This window comes from Aegilops tauschii, chromosome 5 (assembly GCF_002575655.3).
Source record: "Aegilops tauschii subsp. strangulata cultivar AL8/78 chromosome 5, Aet v6.0, whole genome shotgun sequence".
Classification (NCBI taxonomy): domain Eukaryota; kingdom Viridiplantae; phylum Streptophyta; class Magnoliopsida; order Poales; family Poaceae; genus Aegilops; species Aegilops tauschii.
The window spans coordinates 507,603,432-507,616,896 of NC_053039.3; positions in this window are offsets into that span (position 1 = coordinate 507,603,432).

Here is a 13,465-nt window from a genome sequence, read left to right on the forward strand (position 1 = left end):
TTGGTTGCAAGGTTCTTATTTGTTTGTGTAGGTACGAGGCGACTTGCGTGTAGTCTCCTACTGGATTGATACCTTGGTTCTCAAAAACTGAGGGAAATACTTACGCTACTTTGCTGCATCACCCTTTCCTCTTCAAGGGAAAAACCAACGCAAGCTCAAGAGGTAGCAACGTGGTCGTGCAGGGCGGGAATCCGGCTGCCCCCGCCGCGATGGCCCACGCTCCGGGCGCCAACACGGCAGCGTGATCCCAGCCGGCGGCGGAGAAGGTCGCCAAGGCCGCGGGCGTAAAGCGGAGGAAGGTTCCGGCTTCAAAGAAGCCACCTTCTTCATCCTCTCACTCCATTCCCCTGCAAGGAGGTGCTCCGGCGATGCCGTTCAACGGTGCCACTCGCCCCGCGAGCGAGGTGTTCGACGAAATGGCCGGAAGGTATGCGTCTTCGGTCTTGGCAATTTCCTTTCATTTCCGCCATTATTCTTGATAGCTCATGACTTGTTATCGTTCGCTATAGCGGTGGTTCGAACAATGCAACAACCGAGTTCGTGAACTTGTTGGACACGAACGCGGTTGACATTGATCAAGCCCCTTTCGAACCGTTCGACTACAATGAAACGGAGGGCGGCATGGATGATCATGGTTGTGCGGACGAATTGGAGGAGATCGAAGCGGAAGCGTATGAGCAATCGCAAGCAAAATCTGGGAAAAGCCAAAGATCGAAGAACTACACGATCTTGGAAGATCAAGCTTTGATTCAAGCATGGAGTGCGGTGTCTCTTGATGCATGCACGGGTACTTCTCAAACCGCCAAGAGATATTGCAAAGGATCGAAGATCAATACTTCCGCATTATGGCAAAGCATCCCAATAGGACTCCACACACATTTCGGTCGCTTCAAGGGTGTTGGGAGAATATCAAGCCTATGTGCAGCCATTGGGCAGCTTGCTTGGAGAAAGTACGCAATGCACCTCCAAGTGGCACCGTGTAGTCCGACTATGTGAGTTTGTTTTGCCTTTGTTCAAATTGTGCATCATCATATTTGCATCATGGGAAATGATTGGATCACTTTGTTCACATTGTGTAGGACAAGATTGCTCAACATAGATACAAGGACATGAAAGCTTCGGAAGGTAGTTTTCAAACTAGAGCATTGTTGGGAGTTGCTCCAGAAGTGCGAGAAGTGGAAGTTGATCGACAAAGAATCCCTGATAACCCACAAGTATAGGGGATCGCAACAGTTTTCGAGGGTAGAGTATTCAACCCAAATTTATTGATGCGACACAAGGGGAGCCAAAGAATATTCTCAAGTATTAGCAGTTGAGTTGTCAATTCAACCACACCTGGATAACTTAATATCTGCAGCAAAGTATTTAGTAGCAAAGTAGTATGATAGTAGTGGTAACGGTGGCAAAAGCAACAGTGATAGTTTTGGAGTGATTGTAACAGTAGCAATGGAAAAGTAAATAAGCGGAGAACAATATGTGAAAAGCTCGTAGGCATTGGATCGGTGATGGAGAATTATGTCGGATGCGGTTAGTCATGTAACAGCCATAACATAGGGTGACACAGAACTAGCTCCAATTCATCAATGTAATGTAGGCATTTTTTCCGAATATAGTCATACGTGCTTATGGAAAAGAACTTGCATGACATCTTTTGTCCTACCCTCCCGTGGCAGCGGGGTCCTAGCGGAAATTAAGGGATATTAAGGCCTCCTTTTAATAGGTACCGGACCAAAGCATTAACACATAGTGAATACATGAACTCCTCAAACTAAGGTCATCACCGCGAGTGGTCCCGATTATTGTCACTTCGGGGTTGCCGGATCATAACACATAGTAAGTGACTATAGACTTGCAAGATAGGATCAAGAACTCACATATATTCATGAAAACATAATAGGTTCAGATTTGAAATCATGGCACTCGGGCCCTAGTGACAAGCATTAAGCATAGCAAAGTCATAGCAACATCAATCTCAGAACATAGTGGATACTAGGGATCAAACCCTAACAAAACTAACTCGATTACATGATAAATCTCATCCAACCCATCACCGTCCAGCAAGCCTACGATGGAATTACTCACGCACGGCGGTGAGCATCATGAAATTGGTGATGGAGGATGGTTGATGATGACGACGGCGACGGATTCCCCTCTCCGGAGCCCCGAACGGACTCCAGATCAGCCCTCCCGAGAGAGTTAGGGCTTGGCGGCAGCTCCGTATCGTAAAACGCGATGAATCTTTCTCTCTGATTTTTTTCTCCCAGAACACGAATATATGGAGTTGGAGTTGAGGTCGGTGGAGCTCCAGGGGGGCCACGAGGTAGGGGGGCGCGCCCCCACCCTCATGGAAAGGGTGTGGGCCCCCTGGCCTTGATTCTTTCGCAAGTATTTTTTATTATTTCCAAAAATAATCTCCGTGAAGTTTCTGGTCATTCCGAGAACTTTTGTTTCTGCACAAAGATAACACCATGGGAATTTTGCTGAAAACAGCGTCAGTCCGGGTTAGTTCCATTCAAATCATGCAAGGTAGAGTCCAAAACAAGGGCAAAAGTGTTTGGAAAAGTAGATACGACGGAGACGTATCAACTCCCCCAAGCTGAAACCTTTGCTTGTCCTCAAGCAATTCAGTTGATAAACTGAAAGTGATAAAGAAAAACTTTTACAAACTCTGTTTGCTCTTGTTGTTGTAAATATGTAAAGCCAGCATTCAAGTTTTCAGCAAAGATTATGAACTAACCATACTCACAATAACACTTAGGTCTCGTGTTTACTCATATCAATGGCATAATCAACTAGCGAGCAATAATAATAAATCTCGGATGACAACACTTTCTCAAAACAATCATAATATGATATAACAAGATGGTATCTCGCTAGCCCTTTCTGAGACCGCAAAACATAAAGGCAGAGCACCTTTAAAGATCAAGTACTGACTAAACATTGTGATTCATGGTAAAAGAGATCCAGTCATACCCAATATAAATTAATAGTAATGGATGCAAATGACAACGGTGCTCTCTAGCTGGTGCTTTTTAATAAGAGGGTGATGACTCAACATAAAAGTAAAATAGATAGGCCCTTCGCAGAGGGAAGCACGAATTTGTAGAGGTGCCAGAGCGCGATTTTGAAATAGAGATAAATAATATTTTGAGCGGCATACTTTCATTGTCAACATAACAACCGAGAGATGGCGATATCTTCCATGCTACACAGATTATAGGCGGTTCCCAAACAGAATGGTAAAGTTTATACTCCCCCTCCACCAACAAGCATCAATACATGGCTTGCTCGAAACAACGAGTGCCTCCAACTAACAACAGTCCCGGGGGAGTTTTGTTTGCAATTATTTTGATTTGATTTGCATAAAGCATGGGACTGGGTATCCCGGTGACCAGCCATTTTCTTGTGAGTGAGGAGCGCAGTCCACTCCTCTTGAGAATAACCCGCCTAACATGGAAGATACGGACAGCCCTAGTTGATACATGAGCTATTCGAGCATACAAAACAAAATTTCATTTGAAGGTTTAGAGTTTGGCACATACAAATTTACTTGGAACAGCAGGTAGATACCGCATATAGGAAGGTATAGTGGACTCATATGACATAACTTTGGGGTTTAAGGGATTGGATGCACAAGCAGTATTCCCGCTTAGTACAAGTGAAGGCTAGCAAAAGACTGGGAAGCGACCAACTAGAGAGCGACAACAGTCATGAACATGCATTAAAATTAATGAACATTGATTGCAAGCATGAGTAGGATATAATCCACCATGAACATAAATATCGTGAAGGCTATGTTGATTTGTTTCAACTACATGTGTGAACATGTGCCAAGTCAAGTACTTGAATCATTCAAAGGAGGATACCACCCCATCATACCACATCACAACCATTTTAATAGCATGTTGGCACGCAAGGTAAACCATTATAAACTCCTAGCTAATTAAGCATGTCATAAGTAACTATAATCTCTAATTGTCATTGCAAACATGTTTATTCATAATAAGCTCAATCAGGAACGATGAACTAATCATATTTACAAAAACAAGAGAGGTCGAGTTCATACCAGCTTCTCTCATCTCAATCAGTCCATCATATATCGTCATAACTGCCTTTCACTTGCACGACCGAACGATGTGAATAATAATAATAGCGCACGTGCATTGGACTAAGCTGGAATCTGCAAGCATTCAATAAACAGGAGAAGACAAGGCAATATGGGCTCTTGGTTAAATCAACAATAACGCATATAAGAGCCACTTCAACAATTTTATCATGGTCTTCTCCTATCGACCCCCAAAGAAAAGAAAAGAAATAAAACTATTTACACGGGAAAGCTCCCAACAAGCAAAAGAAGAACAGGAAATATTTTTGGGTTTTCTTTTTAATAATTACTACTACAGCAAGAAAAGTAAACTAGCTAAAGGCTACTACTATTTTTTTTGGGTTTTTCTTAAGGTTTTTCAAACACACAAGAAGAAAGCATAAAAAGGAAAATAAACTAGCATGGATATTACAGTGAAAAAGTATGAGCACCGACAACTAGCAATGAGTGTGTGAACATAAATGTAATGTCGGTGAGAAATACGTACTCCCCCAAGCTTAGGCTTTTGGCCTAAGTTGGTCTATTGCCACGGCTGGCCTAGCGGATATCCAAAGTTATAGTTGGGGTCGTACTGAGATGCAACAGTTATTGCATCGTGGGCTGCAGCTTGGAGGCGAGCTATCTCAGCCCTCCTCTTGTACTCGTTCGCCTCCTCCCTGGTTATGAAATATCTCCCCTTCGCATGAAAGTCAAAGAAAATAGAAGCAGGGAGAGCGACGTGATAGGTGCGTCGTCTGTCAAAGATTAGTTGACACTGGAGGAACTGATCGTTCCTCTCAACAAAACGATGACGAACCATAGCCTCATAATCTAAATAAACATGAGGCAAGTCAATATCATAATCACGTATGGCTACACCGAGAAAATTAGCTAAACGGGTTGCATAAATTCCACCAAAGAAATCTCCATTAAATCTATTGTTATGCAATCTACGTGCAACAACGGATCCCAAATTATAATGTTTATCTCCTAATACAGCACTCCTGAGAACACTGAGGTCGGGGACACACATGTGACATGCTTCATCCTTACCATTTATACACCTACCTATGAAGAGAGCAAAATAATGTATAGCAGGAAAATGAATGCTCCCTATGGTAGCTTGTTCTATGTCTCTAGATTCCCCCATAGTTATACTAGCAAGAAAATCTCTAAATTCAGATTTGGGAGGTTCACTAGGACTACCCCATTGTGGAAGTTTGCAAGTAGTATTAAAATCCTCTAAGTCCATAGTATAAGAATTTTCATAAAGATCAAACAGGACAGTTTGAGAATTGCGTGACGATGAAAATTCAAACCTCCTCACAAAGGAATCAGTGAGATAGTGGTACTGACGGCACTTATCTACCTCGAAGCTCACAAGATCAGCGTTACGCACATATGCGTTAAATTCTTCCTTAATTCCTGCTCGATCCATAAAGTCCTCTGAAGGCCATTCACAAGCCCGCACTTTAGCGTCCCTTGGTGGTTCATCGTCGGCATCGCGCATTGCGAGCCTGGGTCCTTGCTTCCTTGAAGGGCCACCTTGGTACATTTTCCTAAACATATTTCTTCCTCTGAAAATTTTCTAAAATTTTTAGTAACTTCAAATAAAGGTGGACCAAACTCAACAACATTGATAGCAACTACTCCCACAAGTGCCTAGAGACTATCATGCATTAGAACTACTTGGGACCATATAAATTTGACATGCAAGCTCAAGAACATGGTCACCTAGGCAGCACAAATTTGCAATGAATAAATCACTAGAACAAAAACTAATTGGACCAGTGGAGGAGTCACATACCAAGGAACAATCCCCCAAAGCAGTTTTGTGAGAGGTGCTTTGAGCAAGGAGATCGAAAATCGCAGCAAAATGAGCTAGAACTCGTGCTTGAGCTCGTTGGTGATTTTTTTGGGAGGAAGAAGGAGTGTGTGGTTGCTGGAATAAGTGGAGGGGAGCCACCATGGGCCCACGAGGCAGGGGGCGCGCCCAGGGGGTGGGCACGCCCTGGACCCTCGTGGCCAGGTGCTTGCTCCCCCTGCTGTGTTCTCAGTGTCTGATATTCTCAAATATTCCAGAAAAATCATATTTCAATTTCGGGGCATTTGGAGAACTTTTATTTTCGGGGTATTTTTTTATTGCACGGATAATTTAGAAACCTGACAGAAAATACTATTTTTACTTTATTTCCACTAAATAACAGAAAGTAAGAAGAGGGTACAGAAGGTTGTGCTTTCTAACTTCATCCATCTCATGCTCATCAAAAGGAATCCACTAACAAGGTTGATCAAGTCTTGTTAACAAACTCATTCCGAATAACATGGAACCGGAGAAATTTCGAATAACACTTTGTTACCTCAACGGGGATATGCACATCCCCTATAATAAGAATATCATATCTCTTTTTGACAGTAGGAAGAGGAAATTCAAAACCTCCAAAAATAATAGATGGAATTTTTCCAATAGAGTTGATACTATGAACTTGAGGTTGTTTCCTCGGAAAGTGTACCGTATGCTCATTGCCATTAACATGAAAAGTGACATTGCCTTTGTTGCAGTCAATAACAGCCCCTGCAGTATTCAGAAAGGGTCTTCCAAGAATAATAGGCATACTATCGTCCTCGGGAATATCAAGAATAACAAAATCTGTTAAAATAGTAACATTTGCAACCACAACAGGCACATCCTCACAAATACCGACAGGTATAGCAGTTGATTTATCAGCCATTTGCAAGGATATTTCAGTAGGTGTCAACTTATTCAAATCAAGTCTACAATATAAAGAGAGAGGCATAACACTAACACCGGCTCCAAGATCACATAAGGCAATTTTAACATAGTTTCTCTTAATGGAGCATGGTATAGTGGGTACTCCTGGATCTCCTGGTTTCTTAGGTATTCCACCCTTGAAAGTGTAATTAGCAAGCATGGTGGAAATTTTAGCTTTCGGTATCTTTCTTTTATTAGTAACAATTTCTTTCATGTACTTAGCATAAGGATTCATTTTGAGCATATCAGTTAAACGCATACGCAAGAAGATAGGTCTAATCATTTCAGCAAAGCGCTCAAAATCCTCATCATCCTTTTTCTTGGATGGTTTGGGAGGAAAAGGCATGGGTTTCTGAACCCATGGCTCTCTTTCTTTACCGTGCTTCCTAGCAACAAAGTCCCTCTTATCATAACGTTGATTCTTTGATTGTGGGTTATCAAGATCAACAGCAGGTTCAATCTCTACGTCATTGTCATTGCTAGGTTGAGCATCAACATGAGCATCATCATTAATATTATCACTAGGTTCATGTTCATTACCAGATTGTGTTTCAGCATCAGAAATAGAAATATCATTTGGATTCTCAGGTGTGTCTACAACAGGTTCACTAGAAGCATGCAAAGTCCTATCATTTTTATTTTTCTTCTTTTTAGAAGGACTAGGTGCATCTAAGTTATTTCGCTGAGAATCCTGCTCAATTCTCTTAGGATGGCCCTCAGGATACAAAGGTTCCTGAGTCATTTTACCAGTTCTAGTAGCCACTCTAACGGCAAAATCATTTTTCTTACTATTCAATTCATTGAGCAAATCATTCTGAGCTTTAAGTACTTGTTCTACTTGAGTAGTAACCATAGAAGCATGTTTACAAATGAGTTTAAGTTCACCTTTAACTCTAGACATATAATCACTCAAGTGTTCAATCATATAAGCATTGTGTTTTAACTGTCTACCAAAATAAGCATTGAAGTTTTCTTGTTTGACAATAAAATTATCGAAGTCATCTAAGCATTGGCTAGCAGACTTATAACGAGGAATATCACCTTCATCAAATCTATAGAGAGAATTTACCTTTACTACCTGTGTCGGGTTATCAAGACTGTGTACTTCTTCAATAAGTAATGGATTAAAACCATGTATTTCTTCAACAGGCGGTAAATTAAGACCATGTATTTCTTCAACAGGAGGTAAATTCTTAACATCTTCAGCCTTTATACCTTTTTCTTTCATAGATTTCTTTGCCTCTTGCATATCTTCAGGGCTGAGAAATAGAACACCCCTTTTCTTCGGAGTTGGCTTAGGAGTTGGTTTAGGAAGTGTCCAATTGTTTTCATTTGTCAACATATTATTCAATAGAATTTCTGCTTCATCTGGTGTTCTTTCCCTGAAAACAGAACCAACACAACTATCCAGGTGGTCTCTGGAAGCATCGGTTAGTCCATTGTAAAAGATATCAAGTATTTCATTTTTCTTGAGAGGATGATCAGGCAAAGCATTAAGTAATTGGAGAAGCCTCCCCCAAGCTTGTGGGAGACTCTCTTCTTCAATTTGCACAAAATTATATATTTCCCTTAAAGCAGCTTGTTTCTTATGAGCAGGAAAATATTTAGCAGAGAAGTAATAAATCATATCCTGGGGACTACGCACACAACCAGGATCAAGAGAATTAAACCATATCTTAACATCACCCTTTAATGAGAACGGGAATATTTTAAGGATATAATAGTAGCGAGTTTTCTCATCATTAGTGAACAGGGGTGGCTATATCATTTAATTTAGTAAGATGTGCCACAACAGTTTCAGATTCATAGCCATAGAAAGGATTAGATTCAACCAAAGTAATTATATCAGGGTCGACAGAGAATTCATAATCCTTATCAGTAACAAAGATAGGTGAAGTAGCATAAGCAGGATCATATTTCATTCTAGCATTCAAAGTTTTTTGTTTCAGCTTAGCTAAGAATTTCTTAAGATCACTTCTATCATTGCAAGCAAGAAAGTCTCTAGCAGTTTCTTCATCCATAACATAGCCCTCAGGCACAACAGGCAATTCATATCTAGGGGGAGAATCTTCATCATCACTTTCAGCAATATTATCAGTTTCAATAATTTCATTCTCTCTAGCCCTAGCAAGTTGTTCATCAAGAAATTCACCAAGTGGCACAGTAGTATCAAGCATAGAAGTAGTTTCATCCTAAGTATCATGCATAGCAGAAGTGGCATCATCAATAACATGCGACATATCAGAATTAATAGCAGAAGTAGGTTTAGGTGTCACAAGCTTACTCAAAACAGAAGGTGAATCAAGTGCGGAGCCAGACGACAGTTCCTTACCTCCCCTCGTAGTTGAGGGATAAATTTTTGTTTTCTCGTCTTTCAAGTTCTTCATTGTGACCAGCAGATATAAATCCCAAGTGACTCAAAGAATAGAGCTATGCTCCCCGGCAACGGCGCCAGAAAATAGTCTTGATAACCCACAAGTATAGGGGATCACAACAATTTTCGAGGGTAGAGTATTCAACCCAAATTTATTGATTCGACACAAGGGGAGCCAAAGAATATTCTCAAGTATTAGCAGTTGAGTTGTCAATTCAACCACACCTGGATAACTTAATATCTGCAGCAAAGTATTTAGTAGCAAAGTAGTATGATAGTAGTGGTAACGGTGGCAAAAGTAACAGTGATAGTTTTGGAGTGATTGTAACAGTAGCAACAGAAAAGTAAATAAGCGGAGAACAATATGTGAAAAGCTCATAGGCATTGGATCGGTGATGGAGAATTATGTCGGATGCGGTTAGTCATGTAACAGCCATAACATAGGGTGACACAGAACTAGCTCCAATTCATCAATGTAATGTAGGCATGTATTCCGAATATAGTCATACGTGCTTATGGAAAAGAACTTGCATGACATCTTTTGCCCTACCCTCCCGTGGCAGCGGGGTCCTAGCGGAAATTAAGGGATATTAAAGCCTCCTTTTAATAGAGTACCGGACCAAAGCATTAACACATAGTGAATACATGAACTCCTCAAACTAAGGTCATCACCGGGAGTGGTCCCGATTATTGTCACTTCGGGGTTGCCGAATCATAACACATAGTAAGTGACTATAGACTTGCAAGATAGGATCAAGAACTCACATATATTCATGAAAACATAATAGGTTCAGATTTGAAATCATGGCACTCGGGCCCTAGTGACAAGCATTAAGCATAGCAAAGTCATAGCAACATCAATCTCAGAACATAGTGGATACTAGGGATCAAACCCTAACAAAACTAACTCGATTACATGATAAATCTCATCCAACCCATCACCGTCCAGCAAGCCTACGATGGAATTACTCACGCACGGCGGTGAGCATCATGAAATTGGTGATGGAGGATGGTTGATGATGACGACGGCGACGGATTCCCCTCTCCGGAGCCCCGAACAGACTCCAGATCAGCCCTCCCGAGAGAGTTAGGGCTTGGCGGCAGCTCCGTATCGTAAAACGCGATGAATCTTTCTCTCTGGTTTTTTTCTCCCAGAACACGAACATATGGAGTTGGAGTTGAGGTCGGTGGAGCTCCAGGGGGCCCACGAGGTAGGGGGCGCGCCCCCACCCTCGTGGAAAGGGTGTGGGCCCCCTGGCCTTGATTCTTTCGCAAGTATTTTTTATTATTTCCAAAAATAATCTCTGTGAAGTTTCAGGTCATTCCGAGAACTTTTGTTTCTGCACAAAGATAACACCATGGGAATTCTGCTGAAAACAGCGTCAGTCCGGGTTAGTTCCATTCAAATCATGCAAGTTAGAGTCCAAAACAAGGGCAAAAGTGTTTGGAAAAGTAGATACGACGGAGACGTATCAATCCCCACCAAAGAGAGGCTCACTTACAAACATGGATGAAGATGAGGATGATGATGGCCCAAGAAATTTGCACAAGCCCGATGGCGACAAGAAGACTAAGGAGAAGATCAAGAGAGAGCAAGAAGCATCGAGCTTGAGGGAGAAGATTGATGCCGTGGTGCAATCCAACAAGTCGATGTTGTTGAAGCCGTTGGAGATCAAGAAAGAATTGGCCGAGAAGAAGGCGAAGGTGAAGCAAGAAAAGTGGCAATTGCTCAAGGAAGAGGGGTTGCGCAAAGCTTCCATCGAGGAGAGAAGAGCACGCGCTGCTGAAAACAAATCCATATCCATGTTGCTCGCCGAAGAGAACAAGATCATGTCAATGAACCGCAATGACATGGACGACCTCACCAAAACATGGCATGATATGGCAAGGAGATAAATCTTGAAGAGGAGAATGGTCATGGCCGCCAGTCCGTGTTATAGTTCCGGTGATGTTTTCTCTGCTCCGTATGGTGGCATGTGGATGATTTTGGTGCGTGTTGGGGATATAATTATCAGATATGACCCGCCCAGGAGGGGCCGGGTCATCCTTATGGCGGATCACCTAAATGAAGCCCAGGAGTGTATTAAAGATGGTGATTCATAGACAGGCTTGTTAAAGGGCCCAAGCCCGAAGGTGGCTTAAGGCCCACGAGTATAAACCGCCATGTATATGTAAACTTGTGTTGTAAGGCATGTAAGATAAGTCACCGAGCCGGACACGCTGTATGAGCCGGCCGGGACTCTGTAGGCCGCAGGGCGTCAACCCGTGTATATAAGGGGGCGACCCGGCAGCGGCTTAGGGCAAGAAACAACAAATCGAATGCCAGGAAAAGCGTATCTGGTCCCTGGTAATCGAAACCCTAGCAATTCCACCTCAAACTGGATTAGGCTTTTACCTTCACCGCAAGGGGCCGAACCAGTATAAACTCCTCGCGTCCTTTGTCCCATTTAACCCCTTTAAGATAACCTCGTCGCAATGGCTCCGCAACTAAGTCCTTCCATGAGGACATCTGCCATGACACTTCCACGATAGTTGGCGCCCACCGTGGGGCCAGCGCATGGTGGTTTTGAGTTCTTGAAGGGCAGCTTCGAAGGGATCAAGGGATACGCTATGGGCCGGATGACCAAGAGTCATCACGGCAAGCTCTACATCGACGATGCAGGCTGGGGCCCCGAGGCCGAGTCAATTGAGTATGGGTGTCGGGTCCCCTTCGGCGGAATTAACATCTTCATCGGCAAGATCGGCGAACCGGGCCCTGAGCCGGACATCTGCACCGACATCATCGAGACAGCTCAGCGTGCACGACCCGCCCGGGTTTAGCCTGCTGTGAAGCATGCCTTTATTGGATGTATCCATGGGGCCGGGTTGGAAGGCTCTGTGTCTGGCGGTGAGACGGCCATCTACTCTGATGGCGAGTCGTCCACAGGCGAGACCGATTCAATGTATCAACTGCAAGATGGATGGCTTGGGGGCTATTCCGATGGCGACAGTATTCCGGATCCCCATGAGGCGCCAAACAGGGTGGCGATCTTCATGGCTGGCACCCAGCCGGTTCTCGGTTCAACAGCCGCCGGGGCCATGACCTCCAGTGCAGCAGCGTTGACAGCAGCGGGTGCTGGCGGTTCAGTGCGCCCGCTGGCTCAAGTTTTAGCAGATCTGTTGGAAGCTTTGGCGACTCTGATGGAGGTTGACGTAACCCCAGAAAACCAGGAGCAGCATAAGGCGGAAGCGGGTAAATTGCATGGTGAGATAACGCAAGCTAAAGCGGAATTAGCAGCGGAAAACGCTAGGATGGCTGCAGAGCGGGCCATTTTGAACGCCCAAGCACAATGGATTCAAGCAGATTCATACCGGCTCATGGTGGATCAGAACACTTCAAATGAAGTCTTGAGGAGAAAGCTCCAGAGTCGTCTGCCCTCAATTTATGAGTCACGGAACCTCTTCAATACACCCGGAGCAGGGGCTAGTAACCCGCCGGCAATAAATCAGACGACTGAGGCACCAGGGGGTGGAGCGCTGGTTCAGCCACGCGGGACAGGTTCTCCACATGTGAATAACACCATGTCGGGTCATTATTCCACCCCTCTGGACAACATGATTGTTGCAGCTACACGATTGGTGGCTCTGCCAGCTGAGGGCGAGACTCCGACGGTGGTTGAAACACGAAGGGCTAGGGAGCTTCTTCAGACGGCTTTGGTACAGCAGCAGGCTTATTCCTATAGTTGTGACTGGATTCATGCGACCCCTCGTCCAAGCCGGAGCTACAGTAGGCACATTGACTCGCCAGCAGTCTCGAGTACCGAGCGGCGTCGTGGTCATGACCCGGTGCGCCGGGAGGCCAAGCTGGTGGCTTAGCCAGCGATTCATCAGCATGCGGCGGCTTACCCGACGGTTTCAGTTGAGGCGGGTGTAACTTCTAGAGCTTTTGGTGTGCCCTGTCTAACGGCGGCCCTACGGAACGAGCGTTTACCCAAGGATTTCAAAGGCCCTCGTAAGGTGCCCAATTACATAGCAGATCAGCCCCCTGAGGCTTGGGTTGAGAGTTATGAGATGGCTATGGAGATGCTGGATGTTAGCGAAGCTGCATACGCTAATTATTTCACCATGATACTGGAGGGGACGGCTCGTACCTGGTTGAAGGGGTTGCCGGCTAATTCCATCGGGTCATGGGCGGAGCTGAAGGCCCGGTTCATCCAGAATTTCAAAGATACATGCAAGCAGCCCATGTCAATTA